Genomic DNA, 20,955 nt, shown 5'->3' on the forward strand with positions numbered 1-20,955 from the left:
CCTGTCCTGCATTTCTGGTTTTGACACTTTATTCAGCATGGCCCTTCTGACCGATGGGAAGCGAGACTTCTTTGCAGCGCTGATTTGCCTTTCCAGGTTGCTTGGTTGGCCAAGAAGGGCGTATGCGTTTTTTCCTGCATATATTCAGGAAAAAACGCATACGCCCTTTTTGGCCAAGGGCATCATTGTCGAGGTTTTGCCGCTTTTCCCGTGCTTTAAAAGCGATTCGAATCTACCTCCTGAAATCTGTTTCCTGCAATTCTGCCTTGCTTTCAAATCCTCTTCGTTGTCTTCCGTCAATATATTTGTGGACGAGAGTTATCATTTATAACTCTACAGGTTTGTGAATTGCAGTGCCCCTGAGCTCCATTTTTCAACTCGCTTTCTTGGGAGCTGGCCGCAAAAGCACAGGATTGCTTCAGGCCCTATTCTGGTCCCGGGCGGCAGGCTGAGCCTGTGGTTAATTCTTCTTCCTGATGGGAAAATAGAGTGACCTGTGCCTGTCCCAACCCCTAGAGCTAGTGTCTCATTGGTTCCCCCTCTTCCCGTTCATCCTCAGGACAAACTGCAACCTGTACGGAACAGGAGGTTAAAGGTGCTGATTCTCCAAGGAGGGAGATTGCTAGTAAAGCGGCTGGAATGGCGAACCCGAGCACAAGGAGATGAGAAATGAGGTGCGTTTTAGAAACCTTTCCCGATCACACGGTGTACCATCTTCAGGGTTTCTCATGCATGTTTTTGATGTAGGAAGATGCCCTTGAACCTGGAGATTTGTGACCCATGGGATGGGTACCACGCAGTATTACTCTAAAGGGTCTGCGTTTGCTCACCCAACCTCACCAAACCTCTCAACCCCAAGAGTGTCCACCCTTATGTCTCAATCAGCTGTGGGTCTAGATATGGTCAATCCCGGTGGCATCACAGCCCTTGAACGAATTTTGTAAGAATTTCTCTCTCTTTCACTGTCTTTGTTTCACGGGTTTTTAAAAGTGATTGATTTTTATAAAGGGGTTTAGCTGCTTTTCACTGCTGTGTTTATGCCGCTTTACACCCACTTGACTCACTTACAGAGAGATATAAATACATAAGTTTTAAGATTCTTACTTGTCAGATATATTCTTAGGCGGTGAATAGGGGGTGTTGAGTCCAGTTCACTGAGCAAGGAATAGGTCGTGTCTATTACTTATTGGGTTTATGGAACGGTCTCTGAGCTAATTTGAAACCCTTGTTTTATGCATCACCCCACCTCAACTTTCCCGTTAAGCAGCCATAGTGTGCTTTCTAAACGTGTGACTCTCTTCTGTTTTGTAATTCAGTTCAAAGGTAGCGATTTTTACATTCCCTCTATAAGTGATATCTTATGATAAGTGTCTTTTTCTGTGTGACTTATTTCACTTAGAATCGTCGTACCTAAATCCACTCATCATGCTGCTACTAGCCTTATGACGTTGATTTCATGGCTGAGTGATATTCCATTGTACATAAGGACCACAACTTCTTTATCCATTTTTCTCTTTCCTGGGATATTTAAGGTGTAACGAAGTGGAGGTTCTTGTCAACAGAGCAGCCCTAAACTTTGGGGTGCCTGTGTCTTGCTGATTTTTAGTTTTCCCAATTTATACGCCTTTGAGTGGAAGTGCCCTATGCTCTCTAAGCTGAGTTTTTTCGATGTTTCAGGACACACCGTACACTTCTCCAGAGTGGCTGTTGGCAATTTACATCCAGCCCATCTGCGCAGCAAGGCTCCCGTTTCTCCATGGCCTGTCCTGCATTTCTGGTTTTGACACTTTATTCAGCATGGCCCTTCTGACCGATGGGAAGCGAGACTTCTTTGCAGCGCTGATTTGCCTTTCCAGGTTGCTTGGTTGGCCAAAAAGGGCGTATGCGTTTTTTCCTGCATATATTCAGGAAAAAACGCATACGCCCTTTTTGGCCAAGGGCATCATTGTCGAGGTTTTGCCGCTTTTCCCGTGCTTTAAAAGCGATTCGAATCTACCTCCTGAAATCTGTTTCCTGCAATTCTGCCTTGCTTTCAAATCCTCTTCGTTGTCTTCCGTCAATATATTTGTGGACGAGAGTTATCATTTATAACTCTACAGGTTTGTGAATTGCAGTGCCCCTGAGCTCCATTTTTCAACTCGCTTTCTTGGGAGCTGGCCGCAAAAGCACAGGATTGCTTCAGGCCCTATTCTGGTCCCGGGCGGCAGGCTGAGCCTGTGGTTAATTCTTCTTCCTGATGGGAAAATAGAGTGACCTGTGCCTGTCCCAACCCCTAGAGCTAGTGTCTCATTGGTTCCCCCTCTTCCCGTTCATCCTCAGGACAAACTGCAACCTGTACGGAACAGGAGGTTAAAGGTGCTGATTCTCCAAGGAGGGAGATTGCTAGTAAAGCGGCTGGAATGGCGAACCCGAGCACAAGGAGATGAGAAATGAGGTGCGTTTTAGAAACCTTTCCCGATCACACGGTGTACCATCTTCAGGGTTTCTCATGCATGTTTTTGATGTAGGAAGATGCCCTTGAACCTGGAGATTTGTGACCCATGGGATGGGTACCACGCAGTATTACTCTAAAGGGTCTGCGTTTGCTCACCCAACCTCACCAAACCTCTCAACCCCAAGAGTGTCCACCCTTATGTCTCAATCAGCTGTGGGTCTAGATATGGTCAATCCCGGTGGCATCACAGCCCTTGAACGAATTTTGTAAGAATTTCTCTCTCTTTCACTGTCTTTGTTTCACGGGTTTTTAAAAGTGATTGATTTTTATAAAGGGGTTTAGCTGCTTTTCACTGCTGTGTTTATGCCGCTTTACACCCACTTGACTCACTTACAGAGAGATATAAATACATAAGTTTTAAGATTCTTACTTGTCAGATATATTCTTAGGCGGTGAATAGGGGGTGTTGAGTCCAGTTCACTGAGCAAGGAATAGGTCGTGTCTATTACTTATTGGGTTTATGGAACGGTCTCTGAGCTAATTTGAAACCCTTGTTTTATGCATCACCCCACCTCAACTTTCCCGTTAAGCAGCCATAGTGTGCTTTCTAAACGTGTGACTCTCTTCTGTTTTGTAATTCAGTTCAAGGGTAGCGGTTTTTACATTCCCTCTATAAGTGATATCTTATGATAAGTGTCTTTTTCTGTGTGACTTATTTCACTTAGAATCGTCATACCTAAATCCACTCATCATGCTGCTACTAGCCTTATGACGTTGATTTCATGGCTGAGTGATATTCCTTTGTACATAAGGACCACAACTTCTTTATCCATTTTTCTCTTTCCTGGGATATTTAAGGTGTAACGAAGTGGAGGTTCTTGTCAACAGAGCAGCCCTAAACTTTGGGGTGCCTGTGTCTTGCTGATTTTTAGTTTTCCCAATTTATACGCCCATGAGTGGAAGTGCCCTATGCTCTCTAAGCTGAGTTTTTTCGATGTTTCAGGACACACCGTACACTTCTCCAGAGTGGCTGTTGGCAATTTACATCCCGCCCATCAGCGTAGCAAGGCTCCCGTTTCTCCATGGCCTGTCCTGCATTTCTGGTTTTGACACTTTATTCAGCATGGCCCTTTTGACCGATGGGAAGCGAGACTTCTTTGCAGCGCTGATTTGCCTTTCCAGGTTGCTTGGTTGGCCAAAAAGGGCGTATGCGTTTTTTCCTGAATATATTCAGGAAAAAACGCATACGCCCTTTTTGGCCAAGGGCATCATTGTCGAGGTTTTGCCGCTTTTCCCGTGCTTTAAAGGAGACTCGAATCTACCTCCTGAAATCTGTTTCCTGCAATTCTGCCTTGCTTTCAAATCCTCTTCGTTGTCTTCCGTCAATATATTTGTGGACGAGAGTTATCATTTATAACTCTGCAGGTTTGTGAATTGCAGTTCCCCTGAGCTCCATTTTTCAACTCGCTTTCTTGGGAGCTGGCCGCAAAAGCGCAGGATTGCTTCAGGCCCTATTCTGGTCCCGGGCGGAAGGCTGAGCCTGTGGTTAATTCTTCTTCCTGATGGGAAATTAGAGTAACCTGTGCCTGTCCCAACACCTAGAGCTAGTGTCTCATTGGTTCCCCCTCTTCCCGTTCATCCTCAGGACAAATTGCAACCTGTACGGAACAGGAGGTTAAAGGTGCTGATTCTCCAAGGAGGGAGATTGCTAGTAAAGCGGCTGGAATGGCGAACCCGAGCACAAGGAGATGAGAAATGAGGTGCGTTTTAGCAACCTTTCCCGATCACACGGTGTACCATCTTCAGGGTTTCTCATGCATGTTTTCGATGTAGGAAGATGCCCTTGAACCTGGAGATTTGGGACCCATGGGATGGGTACCACGCAGTATTACTCTAAAGGGTCTGCGTTTGCTCACCCAACCTCACCAAACCTCTCAGCCCCAAGAGTGTCCACCCTTATGCCTCAATCAGCTGTGGGTCTAGATATGGTCAATCCAGGTGGCATCACAGCCCTTGAACGAATTTTGTAAGAATTTCTCTCTCTTTCACTGTCTTTGTTTCACGGGTTTTTAAAAGTAATTGATTTTTATAAAGGGGTTTAGCTGTTTTTTACTGCTGTGTTTATGCCGCTTTTAACCCACTTGACTCACATACAGACAGATATCAATACATAGGTTTTAAGATTCTTACTAGTCAGATATATTCTTGGGCGGTGAATAGGGGGTTTTGAGTCCAGATCACTGAGCAAGGAGTAGGTCTTGTCTATTACATATTGGGTTTATGGAACGGTCTCTGAGCTAATTTGAAACCCTTGTTTTATGCATCACCCCACCTCACCTTTCCCGTTAAGCAGCCATAGTGTGTTTTCTAAACGTGTGACTCTGTTCTGTTTTGTAATTCAGTTCAAGGGTAGCGGTTTTTACATTCCCTCTATAAGTGATATCTTATGATAAGTGTCTTTTTCTGTGTGACTTATTTCACTTAGAATCGTCGTACCTAAATCCACTCATCATGCTGCTACTAGCCTTATGACGTTGATTTCATGGCTGAGTGATATTCCATTGTACATAAGGACCACAACTTCTTTATCCATTTTTCTCTTTCCTGGGATATTTAAGGTGTAACGAAGTGGAGGTTCTTGTCAACAGAGCAGCCCTAAACTTTGGGGTGCCTGTGTCTTGCTGATTTTTAGTTTTCCCAATTTATACGCCCGTGAGTGGAAGTGCCCTATGCTGTCTAAGCTGAGTTTTTTCGATGTTTCAGGACACACCGTACACTTCTCCAGAGTGGCTGTTGGCAATTTACATCCCGCCCATCAGCATAGCAAGGCTCCCGTTTCTCCATGGCCTGTCCTGCATTTCTGGTTTTGACACTTTATTCAGCATGGCCCTTTTGACCGATGGGAAGCGAGACTTCTTTGTAGCGCTGATTTGCCTTTCCAGGTTGCTTGGTTGGCCAAAAAGGGCGTATGCGTTTTTTCCCGAATATATTCAGGAATAAACGCATACGCCCTTTTTGGCCAAGGGCATCATTGTCGAGGTTTTGCCGCTTTTCCCGTGCTTTAAAGGCGATTCGAATCTTCCTCCTGAAATCTGTTTCCTGCAATTCTGCCTTGCTTTCAAATCCTCTTTGTTGTCTTCCGTCAATATATTTGTGGACGAGAGTTATCATTTATAACTCTGCAGGTTTGTGAATTGCAGTGCCCCTGAGCTCCATTTTTCAACTCGCTTTCTTGGGAGCTGGCCGCAAAAGCGCAGGATTGCTTCAGGCCCTATTCTGGTCCCGGGCGGCAGGCTGAGCCTGTGGTTAATTCTTCTTCCTGATGGGAAAATAGAGTGACCTGTGCCTGTCCCAACACCTAGAGCTAGTGTCTCATTGGTTCCCCCTCTTCCCGTTCATTCTCAGGACAAATTGCAACCTGTACGGAACAGGAGGTTAAAGGTGCTGATTCTCCAAGGAGGGAGATTGCTAGTAAAGCGGCTGGAATGGCGAACCCGAGCACAAGGAGATGAGAAATGAGGTGCGTGTTAGAAACCTTTCCCGATCACACGGTGTACCATCTTCTGGGATTCTCATGCATGTTTTCGATGTAGGAAGATGCCCTTGAACCTGGAGATTTGGGACCCATGGGATGGGTACCACGCAGTATTACTCTAAAGGGTCTGCGTTTGCTCACCCAACCTCACCAAACCTCTCAGCCCCAAGAGTGTCCACCCTTATGCCTCAATCAGCTGTGGGTCTAGATATGGTCAATCCAGGTGGCATCACAGCCCTTGAACGAATTTTGTAAGAATTTCTCTCTCTTTCACTGTCTTTGTTTCACGGGTTTTTAAAAGTAATGGATTTTTATAAAGGGGTTTAGCTGTTTTTTACTGCTGTGTTTATGCCGCTTTACACCCACTTGACTCACATACAGAGAGATATCAATACATAGGTTTTAAGATTCTTACTAGTCAGATATATTCTTGGGCGGTGAATAGGGGGTTTTGAGTCCAGATCACTGAGCAAGGAGTAGGTCTTGTCTATTACATATTGGGTTTATGGAACGGTCTCTGAGCTAATTTGAAACCCTTGTTTTATGCATCACCCCACCTCACCTTTCCCATTAAGCAGCCATAGTGTGTTTTCTAAACGTGTGACTCTGTTCTGTTTTGTAATTCAGTTCAAGGGTAGCGGTTTTACATTCCCTCTATAAGTGATATCTTATGATAAGTGTCGTTTTCTGTGTGGCTTATTTCACTTAGAATCGTCGTACCTAAATCCACTCATCATGCTGCTACTAGCCTTATGACGTTGATTTCATGGCTGAGTGATATTCCATTGTACATAAGGACCACAACTTCTTTATCCATTTTTCTCTTTCCTGGGATATTTAAGGTGTAACGAAGTGGAGGTTCTTGTCAACAGAGCAGCCCTAAACTTTGGGGTGCCTGTGCCTTGCTGATTTTTAGTTTTCCCAATTTATACGCCCGTGAGTGGAAGTGCCCTATGCTGTCTAAGCTGAGTGTTTTCGATGTTTCAGGACACACCGTACACTTCTGCAGAGTGGCTGTTGGCAATTTACATCACGCCCATCAGCGTAGCAAGGCTCCCGTTTCTCCATGGCCTGTCCTGCATTTCTGGTTTTGACACTTTATTCAGCATGGCCCTTTTGACCGATGGGAAGCGAGACTTCTTTGTAGCGCTGATTTGCCTTTCCAGGTTGCTTGGTTGGCCAAAAAGGGCGTATGCGTTTTTTCCTGAATATATTCAGGAAAAAACGCATACGCCCTTTTTGGCCAAGGGCATCATTGTCGAGGTTTTGCCGCTTTTCCCGTGCTTTAAAGGCGATTCGAATCTACCTCCTGAAATCTGTTTCCTGCAATTCTGCCTTGCTTTCAAATCCTCTTCGTTGTCTTCCGTCAATATATTTGTGGACGAGAGTTATCATTTATAACTCTGCAGGTTTGTGAATTGCAGTGCCCCTGAGCTCCATTTTTCAACTCGCTTTCTTGGGAGCTGGCCGCAAAAGCGCAGGATTGCTTCAGGCCCTATTCTGGTCCCGGGCGGCAGGCTGAGGCTGTGGTTAATTCTTCTTCCTGATGGGAAAATAGAGTGACCTGTGCCTGTCCCAACCCCTAGAGCTAGTGTCTCATTGGTTCCCCCTCTTCCCGTTCATCCTCAGGACAAACTGCAACCTGTACGGAACAGGAGGTTAAAGGTGCTGATTCTCCAAGGAGGGAGATTGCTAGTAAAGCGGCTGTAATGGCGAACCCGAGCACAAGGAGATGAGAAATGAGGTGCGTTTTAGAAACCTTTCCCGATCACACGGTGTACCATCTTCAGGGTTTCTCATGCATGTTTTTGATGTAGGAAGATGCCCTTGAACCTGGAGATTTGTGACCCATGCGATGGGTACCACGCAGTATTACTCTAAAGGGTCTGCGTTTGCTCACCCAACCTCACCAAACCTCTCAACCCCAAGAGTGTCCACCCTTATGTCTCAATCAGCTGTGGGTCTAGATATGGTCAATCCCGGTGGCATCACAGCCCTTGAACGAATTTTGTAAGAATTTCTCTCTCTTTCACTGTCTTTGTTTCACGGGTTTTTAAAAGTGATTGATTTTTATAAAGGGGTTTAGCTGCTTTTCACTGCTGTGTTTATGCCGCTTTACACCCACTTGACTCACTTACAGAGAGATATAAATACATAAGTTTTAAGATTCTTACTTGTCAGATATATTCTTAGGCGGTGAATAGGGGGTGTTGAGTCCAGTTCACTGAGCAAGGAATAGGTCGTGTCTATTACTTATTGGGTTTATGGAACGGTCTCTGAGCTAATTTGAAACCCTTGTTTTATGCATCACCCCACCTCAACTTTCCCGTTAAGCAGCCATAGTGTGCTTTCTAAACGTGTGACTCTCTTCTGTTTTGTAATTCAGTTCAAGGGTAGCGGTTTTTACATTCCCTCTATAAGTGATATCTTATGATAAGTGTCTTTTTCTGTGTGACTTATTTCACTTAGAATCGTCATACCTAAATCCACTCATCATGCTGCTACTAGCCTTATGACGTTGATTTCATGGCTGAGTGATATTCCTTTGTACATAAGGACCACAACTTCTTTATCCATTTTTCTCTTTCCTGGGATATTTAAGGTGTAACGAAGTGGAGGTTCTTGTCAACAGAGCAGCCCTAAACTTTGGGGTGCCTGTGTCTTGCTGATTTTTAGTTTTCCCAATTTATACGCCCATGAGTGGAAGTGCCCTATGCTCTCTAAGCTGAGTTTTTTCGATGTTTCAGGACACACCGTACACTTCTCCAGAGTGGCTGTTGGCAATTTACATCCCGCCCATCAGCGTAGCAAGGCTCCCGTTTCTCCATGGCCTGTCCTGCATTTCTGGTTTTGACACTTTATTCAGCATGGCCCTTTTGACCGATGGGAAGCGAGACTTCTTTGCAGCGCTGATTTGCCTTTCCAGGTTGCTTGGTTGGCCAAAAAGGGCGTATGTGTTTTTTCCTGAATATATTCAGGAAAAAACGCATACGCCCTTTTTGGCCAAGGGCATCATTGTCGAGGTTTTGCCGCTTTTCCCGTGCTTTAAAGGAGACTCGAATCTACCTCCTGAAATCTGTTTCCTGCAATTCTGCCTTGCTTTCAAATCCTCTTCGTTGTCTTCCGTCAATATATTTGTGGACGAGAGTTATCATTTATAACTCTGCAGGTTTGTGAATTGCAGTTCCCCTGAGCTCCATTTTTCAACTCGCTTTCTTGGGAGCTGGCCGCAAAAGCGCAGGATTGCTTCAGGCCCTATTCTGGTCCCGGGCGGAAGGCTGAGCCTGTGGTTAATTCTTCTTCCTGATGGGAAATTAGAGTAACCTGTGCCTGTCCCAACACCTAGAGCTAGTGTCTCATTGGTTCCCCCTCTTCCCGTTCATCCTCAGGACAAATTGCAACCTGTACGGAACAGGAGGTTAAAGGTGCTGATTCTCCAAGGAGGGAGATTGCTAGTAAAGCGGCTGGAATGGCGAACCCGAGCACAAGGAGATGAGAAATGAGGTGCGTTTTAGCAACCTTTCCCGATCACACGGTGTACCATCTTCAGGGTTTCTCATGCATGTTTTCGATGTAGGAAGATGCCCTTGAACCTGGAGATTTGGGACCCATGGGATGGGTACCACGCAGTATTACTCTAAAGGGTCTGCGTTTGCTCACCCAACCTCACCAAACCTCTCAGCCCCAAGAGTGTCCACCCTTATGCCTCAATCAGCTGTGGGTCTAGATATGGTCAATCCAGGTGGCATCACAGCCCTTGAACGAATTTTGTAAGAATTTCTCTCTCTTTCACTGTCTTTGTTTCACGGGTTTTTAAAAGTAATTGATTTTTATAAAGGGGTTTAGCTGTTTTTTACTGCTGTGTTTATGCCGCTTTTAACCCACTTGACTCACATACAGACAGATATCAATACATAGGTTTTAAGATTCTTACTAGTCAGATATATTCTTGGGCGGTGAATAGGGGGTTTTGAGTCCAGATCACTGAGCAAGGAGTAGGTCTTGTCTATTACATATTGGGTTTATGGAACGGTCTCTGAGCTAATTTGAAACCCTTGTTTTATGCATCACCCCACCTCACCTTTCCCGTTAAGCAGCCATAGTGTGTTTTCTAAACGTGTGACTCTGTTCTGTTTTGTAATTCAGTTCAAGGGTAGCGGTTTTTACATTCCCTCTATAAGTGATATCTTATGATAAGTGTCTTTTTCTGTGTGACTTATTTCACTTAGAATCGTCGTACCTAAATCCACTCATCATGCTGCTACTAGCCTTATGACGTTGATTTCATGGCTGAGTGATATTCCATTGTACATAAGGACCACAACTTCTTTATCCATTTTTCTCTTTCCTGGGATATTTAAGGTGTAACGAAGTGGAGGTTCTTGTCAACAGAGCAGCCCTAAACTTTGGGGTGCCTGTGCCTTGCTGATTTTTAGTTTTCCCAATTTATACGCCCGTGAGTGGAAGTGCCCTATGCTGTCTAAGCTGAGTTTTTTCGATGTTTCAGGACACACCGTACACTTCTCCAGAGTGGCTGCTGGCAATTTACATCCCGCCCATCAGCGTAGCAAGGCTCCCGTTTCTCCATGGCCTGTCCTGCATTTCTGGTTTTGACACTTTATTCAGCATGGCCCTTTTGACCGATGGGAAGCGAGACTTCTTTGTAGCGCTGATTTGCCTTTCCAGGTTGCTTGGTTGGCCAAAAAGGGCGTATGCGTTTTTTCCCGAATATATTCAGGAATAAACGCATACGCCCTTTTTGGCCAAGGGCATCATTGTCGAGGTTTTGCCGCTTTTCCCGTGCTTTAAAGGCGATTCGAATCTTCCTCCTGAAATCTGTTTCCTGCAATTCTGCCTTGCTTTCAAATCCTCTTTGTTGTCTTCCGTCAATATATTTGTGGACGAGAGTTATCATTTATAACTCTGCAGGTTTGTGAATTGCAGTGCCCCTGAGCTCCATTTTTCAACTCGCTTTCTTGGGAGCTGGCCGCAAAAGCGCAGGATTGCTTCAGGCCCTATTCTGGTCCCGGGCGGCAGGCTGAGCCTGTGGTTAATTCTTCTTCCTGATGGGAAAATAGAGTGACCTGTGCCTGTCCCAACACCTAGAGCTAGTGTCTCATTGGTTCCCCCTCTTCCCGTTCATCCTCAGGACAAATTGCAACCTGTACGGAACAGGAGGTTAAAGGTGCTGATTCTCCAAGGAGGGAGATTGCTAGTAAAGCGGCTGGAATGGCGAACCCGAGCACAAGGAGATGAGAAATGAGGTGCGTGTTAGAAACCTTTCCCGATCACACGGTGTACCATCTTCTGGGATTCTCATGCATGTTTTCGATGTAGGAAGATGCCCTTGAACCTGGAGATTTGGGACCCATGGGATGGGTACCACGCAGTATTACTCTAAAGGGTCTGCGTTTGCTCACCCAACCTCACCAAACCTCTCAGCCCCAAGAGTGTCCACCCTTATGCCTCAATCAGCTGTGGGTCTAGATATGGTCAATCCAGGTGGCATCACAGCCCTTGAACGAATTTTGTAAGAATTTCTCTCTCTTTCACTGTCTTTGTTTCACGGGTTTTTAAAAGTAATGGATTTTTATAAAGGGGTTTAGCTGTTTTTTACTGCTGTGTTTATGCCGCTTTACACCCACTTGACTCACATACAGAGAGATATCAATACATAGGTTTTAAGATTCTTACTAGTCAGATATATTCTTGGGCGGTGAATAGGGGGTTTTGAGTCCAGATCACTGAGCAAGGAGTAGGTCTTGTCTATTACATATTGGGTTTATGGAACGGTCTCTGAGCTAATTTGAAACCCTTGTTTTATGCATCACCCCACCTCACCTTTCCCATTAAGCAGCCATAGTGTGTTTTCTAAACGTGTGACTCTGTTCTGTTTTGTAATTCAGTTCAAGGGTAGCGGTTTTACATTCCCTCTATAAGTGATATCTTATGATAAGTGTCGTTTTCTGTGTGGCTTATTTCACTTAGAATCGTCGTACCTAAATCCACTCATCATGCTGCTACTAGCCTTATGACGTTGATTTCATGGCTGAGTGATATTCCATTGTACATAAGGACCACAACTTCTTTATCCATTTTTCTCTTTCCTGGGATATTTAAGGTGTAACGAAGTGGAGGTTCTTGTCAACAGAGCAGCCCTAAACTTTGGGGTGCCTGTGCCTTGCTGATTTTTAGTTTTCCCAATTTATACGCCCGTGAGTGGAAGTGCCCTATGCTGTCTAAGCTGAGTGTTTTCGATGTTTCAGGACACACCGTACACTTCTGCAGAGTGGCTGTTGGCAATTTACATCACGCCCATCAGCGTAGCAAGGCTCCCGTTTCTCCATGGCCTGTCCTGCATTTCTGGTTTTGACACTTTATTCAGCATGGCCCTTTTGACCGATGGGAAGCGAGACTTCTTTGTAGCGCTGATTTGCCTTTCCAGGTTGCTTGGTTGGCCAAAAAGGGCGTATGCGTTTTTTCCTGAATATATTCAGGAAAAAACGCATACGCCCTTTTTGGCCAAGGGCATCATTGTCGAGGTTTTGCCGCTTTTCCCGTGCTTTAAAGGCGATTCGAATCTACCTCCTGAAATCTGTTTCCTGCAATTCTGCCTTGCTTTCAAATCCTCTTCGTTGTCTTCCGTCAATATATTTGTGGACGAGAGTTATCATTTATAACTCTGCAGGTTTGTGAATTGCAGTGCCCCTGAGCTCCATTTTTCAACTCGCTTTCTTGGGAGCTGGCCGCAAAAGCGCAGGATTGCTTCAGGCCCTATTCTGGTCCCGGGCGGCAGGCTGAGGCTGTGGTTAATTCTTCTTCCTGATGGGAAAATAGAGTGACCTGTGCCTGTCCCAACCCCTAGAGCTAGTGTCTCATTGGTTCCCCCTCTTCCCGTTCATCCTCAGGACAAACTGCAACCTGTACGGAACAGGAGGTTAAAGGTGCTGATTCTCCAAGGAGGGAGATTGCTAGTAAAGCGGCTGTAATGGCGAACCCGAGCACAAGGAGATGAGAAATGAGGTGCGTTTTAGAAACCTTTCCCGATCACACGGTGTACCATCTTCAGGGTTTCTCATGCATGTTTTTGATGTAGGAAGATGCCCTTGAACCTGGAGATTTGTGACCCATGCGATGGGTACCACGCAGTATTACTCTAAAGGGTCTGCGTTTGCTCACCCAACCTCACCAAACCTCTCAACCCCAAGAGTGTCCACCCTTATGTCTCAATCAGCTGTGGGTCTAGATATGGTCAATCCCGGTGGCATCACAGCCCTTGAACGAATTTTGTAAGAATTTCTCTCTCTTTCACTGTCTTTGTTTCACGGGTTTTTAAAAGTGATTGATTTTTATAAAGGGGTTTAGCTGCTTTTCACTGCTGTGTTTATGCCGCTTTACACCCACTTGACTCACTTACAGAGAGATATAAATACATAAGTTTTAAGATTCTTACTTGTCAGATATATTCTTAGGCGGTGAATAGGGGGTGTTGAGTCCAGTTCACTGAGCAAGGAATAGGTCGTGTCTATTACTTATTGGGTTTATGGAACGGTCTCTGAGCTAATTTGAAACCCTTGTTTTATGCATCACCCCACCTCAACTTTCCCGTTAAGCAGCCATAGTGTGCTTTCTAAACGTGTGACTCTCTTCTGTTTTGTAATTCAGTTCAAGGGTAGCGGTTTTTACATTCCCTCTATAAGTGATATCTTATGATAAGTGTCTTTTTCTGTGTGACTTATTTCACTTAGAATCGTCATACCTAAATCCACTCATCATGCTGCTACTAGCCTTATGACGTTGATTTCATGGCTGAGTGATATTCCTTTGTACATAAGGACCACAACTTCTTTATCCATTTTTCTCTTTCCTGGGATATTTAAGGTGTAACGAAGTGGAGGTTCTTGTCAACAGAGCAGCCCTAAACTTTGGGGTGCCTGTGTCTTGCTGATTTTTAGTTTTCCCAATTTATACGCCCATGAGTGGAAGTGCCCTATGCTCTCTAAGCTGAGTTTTTTCGATGTTTCAGGACACACCGTACACTTCTCCAGAGTGGCTGTTGGCAATTTACATCCCGCCCATCAGCGTAGCAAGGCTCCCGTTTCTCCATGGCCTGTCCTGCATTTCTGGTTTTGACACTTTATTCAGCATGGCCCTTTTGACCGATGGGAAGCGAGACTTCTTTGCAGCGCTGATTTGCCTTTCCAGGTTGCTTGGTTGGCCAAAAAGGGCGTATGTGTTTTTTCCTGAATATATTCAGGAAAAAACGCATACGCCCTTTTTGGCCAAGGGCATCATTGTCGAGGTTTTGCCGCTTTTCCCGTGCTTTAAAGGAGACTCGAATCTACCTCCTGAAATCTGTTTCCTGCAATTCTGCCTTGCTTTCAAATCCTCTTCGTTGTCTTCCGTCAATATATTTGTGGACGAGAGTTATCATTTATAACTCTGCAGGTTTGTGAATTGCAGTTCCCCTGAGCTCCATTTTTCAACTCGCTTTCTTGGGAGCTGGCCGCAAAAGCGCAGGATTGCTTCAGGCCCTATTCTGGTCCCGGGCGGAAGGCTGAGCCTGTGGTTAATTCTTCTTCCTGATGGGAAATTAGAGTAACCTGTGCCTGTCCCAACACCTAGAGCTAGTGTCTCATTGGTTCCCCCTCTTCCCGTTCATCCTCAGGACAAATTGCAACCTGTACGGAACAGGAGGTTAAAGGTGCTGATTCTCCAAGGAGGGAGATTGCTAGTAAAGCGGCTGGAATGGCGAACCCGAGCACAAGGAGATGAGAAATGAGGTGCGTTTTAGCAACCTTTCCCGATCACACGGTGTACCATCTTCAGGGTTTCTCATGCATGTTTTCGATGTAGGAAGATGCCCTTGAACCTGGAGATTTGGGACCCATGGGATGGGTACCACGCAGTATTACTCTAAAGGGTCTGCGTTTGCTCACCCAACCTCACCAAACCTCTCAGCCCCAAGAGTGTCCACCCTTATGCCTCAATCAGCTGTGGGTCTAGATATGGTCAATCCAGGTGGCATCACAGCCCTTGAACGAATTTTGTAAGAATTTCTCTCTCTTTCACTGTCTTTGTTTCACGGGTTTTTAAAAGTAATTGATTTTTATAAAGGGGTTTAGCTGTTTTTTACTGCTGTGTTTATGCCGCTTTTAACCCACTTGACTCACATACAGACAGATATCAATACATAGGTTTTAAGATTCTTACTAGTCAGATATATTCTTGGGCGGTGAATAGGGGGTTTTGAGTCCAGATCACTGAGCAAGGAGTAGGTCTTGTCTATTACATATTGGGTTTATGGAACGGTCTCTGAGCTAATTTGAAACCCTTGTTTTATGCATCACCCCACCTCACCTTTCCCGTTAAGCAGCCATAGTGTGTTTTCTAAACGTGTGACTCTGTTCTGTTTTGTAATTCAGTTCAAGGGTAGCGGTTTTTACATTCCCTCTATAAGTGATATCTTATGATAAGTGTCTTTTTCTGTGTGACTTATTTCACTTAGAATCGTCGTACCTAAATCCACTCATCATGCTGCTACTAGCCTTATGACGTTGATTTCATGGCTGAGTGATATTCCATTGTACATAAGGACCACAACTTCTTTATCCATTTTTCTCTTTCCTGGGATATTTAAGGTGTAACGAAGTGGAGGTTCTTGTCAACAGAGCAGCCCTAAACTTTGGGGTGCCTGTGCCTTGCTGATTTTTAGTTTTCCCAATTTATACGCCCGTGAGTGGAAGTGCCCTATGCTGTCTAAGCTGAGTTTTTTCGATGTTTCAGGACACACCGTACACTTCTCCAGAGTGGCTGCTGGCAATTTACATCCCGCCCATCAGCGTAGCAAGGCTCCCGTTTCTCCATGGCCTGTCCTGCATTTCTGGTTTTGACACTTTATTCAGCATGGCCCTTTTGACCGATGGGAAGCGAGACTTCTTTGTAGCGCTGATTTGCCTTTCCAGGTTGCTTGGTTGGCCAAAAAGGGCGTATGCGTTTTTTCCCGAATATATTCAGGAATAAACGCATACGCCCTTTTTGGCCAAGGGCATCATTGTCGAGGTTTTGCCGCTTTTCCCGTGCTTTAAAGGCGATTCGAATCTTCCTCCTGAAATCTGTTTCCTGCAATTCTGCCTTGCTTTCAAATCCTCTTTGTTGTCTTCCGTCAATATATTTGTGGACGAGAGTTATCATTTATAACTCTGCAGGTTTGTGAATTGCAGTGCCCCTGAGCTCCATTTTTCAACTCGCTTTCTTGGGAGCTGGCCGCAAAAGCGCAGGATTGCTTCAGGCCCTATTCTGGTCCCGGGCGGCAGGCTGAGCCTGTGGTTAATTCTTCTTCCTGATGGGAAAATAGAGTGACCTGTGCCTGTCCCAACACCTAGAGCTAGTGTCTCATTGGTTCCCCCTCTTCCCGTTCATCCTCAGGACAAATTGCAACCTGTACGGAACAGGAGGTTAAAGGTGCTGATTCTCCAAGGAGGGAGATTGCTAGTAAAGCGGCTGGAATGGCGAACCCGAGCACAAGGAGATGAGAAATGAGGTGCGTGTTAGAAACCTTTCCCGATCACACGGTGTACCATCTTCTGGGATTCTCATGCATGTTTTCGATGTAGGAAGATGCCCTTGAACCTGGAGATTTGGGACCCATGGGATGGGTACCACGCAGTATTACTCTAAAGGGTCTGCGTTTGCTCACCCAACCTCACCAAACCTCTCAGCCCCAAGAGTGTCCACCCTTATGCCTCAATCAGCTGTGGGTCTAGATATGGTCAATCCAGGTGGCATCACAGCCCTTGAACGAATTTTGTAAGAATTTCTCTCTCTTTCACTGTCTTTGTTTCACGGGTTTTTAAAAGTAATTGGTTTTTATAAAGGGGTTTAGCTGCTTTTCACTGCTGTGTTTATGCCGCTTTAAACCCACTTGACTCATTAAAGAGAGATATCAATACATAGGTTTTAAGATTCTTACTAGTCAGATATATTCTTGGGCGGTGAATAGGGGGTGTTGAGTCCAGTTCACTGAGCAAGGAGTAGGTCGTGTCTATTACATATTGGGTTTATGGAACGGTATCTGAGGTAATTTGAAACCCTTATTTTATGCATCACCCCACCTCACCTTTCCCGTTAAGCAGCCATAGTGTGTTATCTCAACGTGTGACTCTGTTCTGTTTTGTAACTCAGTTCAAGGGTAGCGGTTTTTACATTCCCTCTATAAGTGATATCTTATGATAAGTGTCTTTTTCTGTGTGACTTATTTCACTTAGAATCGTCGTACCTAAATCCACTCATCATGCTGCTACTAGCCTTATGAAGTTGATTTCATGGCTGTGTGATATTCCGTTGTACATAAGGACCACAAATTCTTTATCCATTTTTCTCTTTCCTGGGATATTTAAGGTGTAACGAATTGGAGGTTCTTGTCAACAGAGCAGACTTAAACTTTGGGGTGCCTGTGTCTTGCTGATTTTTAGTTTTCCCAATTTATTCGCCCATGAGTGGAAGTGCCCTATGCTCTCTAAGCTGCGTTTTTTAGATGTTTCAGGACACACCGTACACTTATCCAGAGTGGCTGTTGGCAATCTACATCCCGCCCATCAGCATAGCAAGGCTCCCGTTTCTCCATGGCCTCTCCTGCATTTCAGGTTTTGACACTTTGTTCAGCATGGCACTTTTGACCGAAGGGAAGCGAGACTTCTTTGCAGCGCTGATTTGCCTTTCCAGGTTGCTTGGTTGGCCAAAAAGGGTGTATGCGTTTTTTCCTGCATATATTCAGGAAAAAACGCATACGCCCTTTTTGGCCAAGGGCATCATTGTCGAGGTTTTGCCGCTTTTCCCGTGTTTTAAAGGCGTTTCGAATCTACCTCCTGAAATCTGTTTCCTGCAATTCTGCCTTGCTTTCAAATCCTCTTCGTTGTCTTCCGTCAATATATTTGTAGACGAGAGTTATCATTTATAACTCTGCAGGTTTGTGAATTGCAGTGCCCCTGAGCTCCATTTTTCAACTCGCTTTCTTGGGAGCTGGCCGCAAAAGCGCAGGATTGCTTCAGGCCCTATTCTGGTCCCGGGCGGCAGGCTGAGCCTGTGGTTAATTCTTCTTCCTGATGGGAAAATAGAGTGACCTGTGCCTGTCCCAACAACTAGAGCTAGTGTCTCATTGGTTCCCCCTCTTCCCGTTCATCCTCAGGACAAATTGCAACCTGTACGGAACAGGAGGTTAAAGGTGCTGATTCTCCAAGGAGGGAGATTGCTAGTAAAGCGGCTGGAATGGCGAACCCGAGCACAAGGAGATGAGAAATGAGGTGCGTTTTAGAAACCTTTCCCGATCACACGGTGTACCATCTTCTGGGTTTCTAATGCATGTTTTCGATGTAGGAAGATGCCCTTGAACCTAGAGATTTGGGACCCATGGGATGGGTACCACGCAGTATTACTTTAAAGGGTCTGCGTTTGCTCACCCAGCCTCACCAAACCTCTCAGCCCCAAGAGTGTCCACCCTTATGTCTCAATCAGCTGTGGGTCTATATATGGTCAATCCAGGTGGCATCACAGCCCCTAAACGAATTTAGTAAGAATTTCTCTCTCTTTCACTGTCTTTGTTTCACAGGTTTTTAAAAGTGATTGATTTTTATAAAGGGGTTATCTGCTTTTCAGTGCTGTGTTTATGCCGCTTTACACCCACTTGACTCACTTTCAGAGAGATATCAATACATAGGTTTTAAGATTCTTACTAGTCAGATATATTCTTGGGCGGTGAATAGGGGGTGTTGAGTCCAGTTCACTGAGCAAGGAGTAGGTCGTGTCTATTACATATTGGGTTTATGGAACGGTATGTGAGCTAATTTGAAACACTTGTTTTATGCATCACCCCACCTCACCTTTCCCGTTAAGCAGCCATAGTGTGTTTTCTAAACGTGTGACTCTGTTCTGTTTTGTAATTCAGTTCAAGGTCGCAGTTTTTACATTCCCTCTATAAGTGATATCTTATGATAAGTGTCTTTTTCTGTGTGACTTACTTCACTTAGAATCGTCGTACCTAAATCCACTCATCATGCTGCTACTAGCCTTATGACGTTGATTTCATGGCTGAGTGACATTCCATTGTACATAAGGAACACAACTTCTTTATCCATTTTTCTCTTTCCTGGGATATTTAAGGTGTAACGAAGTGGAGGTTCTTGTCAACAGAGCAGCCCTAAACTTTGGGGTGCCTGTGTCTTGCTGATTTTTAGTTTTCCCAATTTATACGCCCATGAGTGGAAGTGCCCTATGCTCTCTAAGCTGAGTTTTTTCGATGTTTCAGGACACACCGTACACTTCTGCAGAGTGGCTGTTGGCAATTTACATCCCGCCCATCAGCGTAGCAAGGCTCCCGTTTCTCCATGGCCTGTCCTGCATTTCTGGTTTTGACACTTTATTCAGCATGGCCCTTTTGACCGATGGGCAGCGAGACTTCTTTGTAGCGCTGATTTGCCTTTCCAGGTTGCTTGGTTGGCCAAAAAGGGCGCATGCGTTTTTTCCTGAATATATTCAGGAAAAAAACGCATGCGCCCTTTTTGGCCAAGGGCATCATTGTCGAGGTTTTGCCGCTTTTCCCGTGCTTTAAAGGCGATTCGAATCTTCCTCCTGAAATCTGTTTCCTGCAATTCTGCCTTGCTTTCAAATCCTCTTCGTTGCCTTCCCTCAATATATTTGTGGACGAGATTTATCATTTATAACTCTGCAGGTTTGTGAATTGCAGTGCCCCTGAGCTCCATTTTTCAACTCGCTTTCTTGGGAGCTGGCCGCAAAAGCGCAGGATTGCTTCAGGCCGTATTCTGGTTCCGGGCGGCAGGCTGAGCCTGTGGTTAATTCTTCTTCCTGATGGGAAAATAGAGTGACCTGTGCCTGTCGCAACCCCTAGAGCTAGTGTCTCATTGGTTCCCCTTCTTCCTGTTCATCCTCAGGACAAATTGAAACCTGTATGGAACAGGAGGTTATAGGTGCTGATTCTCCAAGGAGAGAGATTGCTAGTAAAGCGGCTGGAATGGCGAACCCGAGCCCAAGGAGATGAGAAATGAGGTGCGTTTTAGAAACCTTTCCCGATCACACGGTGTACCATCTTCTGGGTTTCTAATGCATGTTTTCGATGAAGGAAGATGCCCTTGAACCTGGAGATTTGGGACACATGGGATGGGTACCACGCAGTATTATTTAAAGGGTCTGCGTTTGCTCACCCAACCTCACCAAACCTCTCAGCCCCAAGCGTGTCCACCCTTATGTCTCAATCAGCTGTGGGTCTAGATATGGTCAATCCAGGTGGCATCACAGCCCCTGAACGAATTTAGTAAGAATTTCTCTCTCTTTCACTGTCTTTGTTTCACGGGTTTTTAAAAGTAATTGGTTTTTATAAAGGGGTTTAGCTGCTTTTCACTGCTGTGTTTATGCCGCTTTAAACCCACTTGACTCACTTACAGAGAGATATCAATACATAGGTTTTAAGATTCTTACTAGTCAGATATATTCTTGGGCGGTGAATAGGGGGTGTTGAGTCCAGTTCACTGAGCAAGGAGTAGGTCGTGTCTATTACATATTGGGTTTATGGAACGGTATCTGAGGTAATTTGAAACCCTTATTTTATGCATCACCCCACCTCACCTTTCCCGTTAAGCAGCCATAGTGAGTTATCTCAACGTGTGACTCTGTTCTGTTTTGTAACTCAGTTCAAGGGTAGCGGTTTTTACATTCCCTCTATAAGTGATATCTTATGATAAGTGTCTTTTCCAGTGTGACTTATTTCACTTAGAATCGTCGTACCTAAATCCACTCATCATGCTGCTACTAGCCTTATGAAGTTGATTTCATGGCTGTGTGATATTCCGTTGTACATAAGGACCACAAATTCTTTATACATTTTTCTCTTTCCTGGTATATTTAAGGTGTAACGAAGTGGAGGTTCTTGTCAACAGAGCAGCCCTAAACTTTGGGGTGCCTGTGCCTTGCTGAT

Source organism: Balaenoptera borealis, assembly GCF_965194805.1.
Source record: "Balaenoptera borealis genome assembly, chromosome: 2".
NCBI classification, from domain to species: Eukaryota; Metazoa; Chordata; class Mammalia; order Artiodactyla; family Balaenopteridae; genus Balaenoptera; species Balaenoptera borealis.